The sequence below is a fragment of the Rhinopithecus roxellana genome, chromosome 4 (assembly GCF_007565055.1).
Source record: "Rhinopithecus roxellana isolate Shanxi Qingling chromosome 4, ASM756505v1, whole genome shotgun sequence".
NCBI lineage: Eukaryota > Metazoa > Chordata > Mammalia > Primates > Cercopithecidae > Rhinopithecus > Rhinopithecus roxellana.
The window spans coordinates 30,622,142-30,625,638 of record NC_044552.1 but is presented as its reverse complement, the minus strand read 5'-3'; positions in this window follow the sequence as shown (position 1 = coordinate 30,625,638).

Below are 3,497 nucleotides of genomic sequence, written 5' to 3'. Positions count from 1 at the left end.
GTGGGGCCCAGGGAAGGAAACCAAGAGTGAAATCGCAGGCGGGCTGAACCCACAGTGAATGTGCAGGCTGGCAGGAGATATGCCCCCGGGACACTGGGAGATGGTAGAGGCAAGGATTGTGTTTCTAGGGGAGGAGAGGGGGCCTGGCAGAGCCAGGGCTGGGGTCTGGGCAGGAGGCGCCAGAAGGGAGCCAGTAAAGCAAGGCCAGAGCCCAGCAGTGGTGCCAGGCTGTGCCCGAGAAGGCACCCGGAGTACAAGCACTCGGCCGTCACACAGGGGCATCACACATGGCGACAGCCTCCTTCTCTATCCAAATAGGTGTGGGCCTTTCTTGGGGCCCTGACTGCGTGGTTCTTCGCAGCAGCTCACAGAGAAACATGAGTGGCTTGGAGAGAACTGACAGGTTTCCAAGTGGAGAAAGGGAACAAATTGTTCCTGCACAGCCAGCCCGCTGCCCTCCCCACTCACAACCTTTCTCCCACGACCCATTTCCCCACCTGCACTACCTCTCTGCTATCTTCCCACACAATAGCATGACTTATTCTCTGCCTGTGATTCCAGCATGAATGCATCTTGTTACTAGGCTCCTCTTGTACCTTCTTCCAGGGAGCTGTTATGTAACAACCACACAGAAGCCCACTAACAGACCATTGCTCCCATCAAAGAGCTGCCAAGTTCCCGCCCCTCCTCCCACCAGGTCCCTTCCTTCTTTGCTCTCAGCAAATAGCCCCTGTGCTGGGACCTTGGGAAACAAGGAGAAATGAAACCTAAATCCCATCCGAGGCCTCAGTCCTCACAAGATCCAGAAGAGGCAGGACCTTGGTTCATTTGTCTCATCCAGAAGTTAGCACAGTGCCTGCCACACAGTAGGCCCTCCACACCTCTTTTCTGAGGGGGAGCAGGACGTTCCAGCATGTGGGAGGGGGTTGCGGAAGGTTCTGTTTCCTCCGCCTCTTGCCTTCCCTGAGTTTGGCTTTTGGTCTTTCCTTGGACCAGCTCCCATCAAGCCAAGCCCCGGACCTGTTCCCCACCCCCACCCAGGGCCTGGGCCTCTGACTTGACAAATGCATCTCAGTTTCCCACCAGCGCTGGCCTCAGGGCTCCAACGTGAGTGAGCCACCCTTCCTTCTGTCACGCTCCTATTCCCTCTGTCTGATTCCTAGGGAACAGAAGAGAAAACAAAACAAAAAAAACCCCAAACATTCCCAGTCCTCTGCAGGGCAACTCAGGAAGAAAGCACGCTGGATGACTCTAGCCTCAGTTTCCCCACTCTTTTCAAGGGTCCCTTCTTCTGGTCTACATTAGTGATACATCTTTTTTTTTTTTTTTTTTTTGAGACAGAGTCTCACTCTGTTGCCCAGGCTGGAGTGCAGTGGCGCAATCTCTGCTCACTGCAACCTCCGCCTCCCAGGTTCAGCCTCCCAAGTGGCAGTCGCCTGTAATCCTAATTTTTGCATTTTTAGTAGAGGCAGGGTTTCACCATGTTGGCCAGGCTGGTCTTGAACTCCTGACCTCAGGTGATCCACCTGCCTCAGCCTCCCAAAGTGCTGGGATTATAGGACATTAGGGATAGTCTAAATCAGGATAGTCTGATTGCTGTCTCACTGGGTGTGACTGCCACGTCCACAGCCAATGGCCTGCAAAGTCCAACTCCCTGACCTCATCTAGGTCACTCTCACCTTTCTCTTGGCTCCAGGACCTTGGCTTTCTCTCTGCCCTCCACCCCACCAAACTCCTACCTCAGGGCCTTTGCTCTTGTCCTTCCTCCTATCTAGAGCTGTCTTCCTGCAGGCACAGTGGCTCACACCTGTAATTCCAGCACCTTGAGAAGCCAAGGCAGGAAGATCACTTGAGACCAAGAGTTCGAGACCAGCCTGGGCAACATAGTGAGACATCTTTACACAAAATTTAAAAATTAACTGGGTGTGGTGGTCAGCACCTGGAGTCCAAGCTACTTAGCCAGGTAGGAGATCGATTGAGCTCAGGAGTTTGAGGCTACAGTGAGCTACGATAGTGCCATTGCACTCCAGCCTCAGTAACAGAGTGAGATTCTATCTCAAAACACCCCAAAACAAGGAACTTTCTTCCACCAGATATCTGCGTGGCTCACCCTCTGGTCACCTTCAAATCTTTGCTTAAATGTCACCATCTCACTGGCCTTTCCTTTCCTCTGGAGACTCCCTGAGCTGCAGCAGCACCACACCTTCCCAGTGTCCCTCCCCTGCTTAATTTTTCTGATGTATCACTTTCTGAGATACTGATTTATTTATTATATTTGCTGTCTGTCTCCCCACTAGAATATCAGCTCCATGAGGGCAGGCACTTTTGTCTATTTTGTTCTCTGCTATTTTGTTCTCTTGTCTATTTTGTTCCCAGCATCTGCAACAGTGCTTGGCACGTGGTAGGTGCGCGGTGAATATGGGTCAAAGAATTGCGGGAGAATTCTTGCTTTCTATCTCTCCTGAGCTCTCACAGGACACAGGCTCCAGGACACCCAGCTTCACTGTGAGTCAAAGCTCATGCTGCCTCTGGCCTCTGCTGGAACCGCAGGCCCAAGTCTCCCATACAGGATGCAGCTTCCACCTGGTACCCAGTGGGGGTTGAGGTGTGGCAAGCCACACTTCCCTTCCTGCCCTGCCCCTTTATTAGAGGTAGGAATTACAACCTAGCTAGGGAAATGAACTTAAAACTGGATGCTACATGTGACTTTTCCCTTAATCTGAAGGAAAAAGCACCTTAAATGGTGCCTTCCTAAAACGGGGAGGGCCTTCCTTGGTCTCTCTTTGAAAGTGTTATCTTCTGTGCATCTATGACTCCCCCAACCTGGGAGACATCACTCTCAGGTTGCAAGATGCCAGCCAGATGCAAGCCAGCATCCTGGCCACTGTAGCCCTTGCCTCTGAGCACGCCATTGTTTTTTGTCTGGAACAGCGGGTCCCAACCCTCCAGCACATTGGAATCATCCAGATAGTCTTACTCAAATATTTTAGTTTCAGACCTCATCCCCAGAGATTCTTAGTCAACTCTGGGCTGAGAAGTGGGTTTATTTAATATTAAAAACAATAACAACAACAACCAACCACCCAACTCCTTTGGAGATTCTAATGCTCAGCCAGGATTGGGAATCGGGTGTCCAGGCAATTCCTTGGCTGGATGGTGGCGACCTTTTGTGTACCAAGTCCCACGGAGCACCCAGAGTGAGCATGAGTACCCCAAGATGCCAAGTCTGGTTCCTCCAACTGGGGAAATTGTGGGTGTGCATGGGTATTCTTCAGTTCACCCAAAAGTTAACTGTTGACACAGACACACCCCAAACTAGCTTTCACAGTTGACACAGTCTAAGCCAGGATTTGCAAACTCAAATGACGACTAGAATCACACAGATAATGTATCAGGTTGCAGCAGGTGCATTGTTAAGACGCGGATATTATGGGTGGAGAATCCACGCCCTTCTCACGGGGCAGGTTTTTACCCTGTTATAACCTGTTGTTACCAAG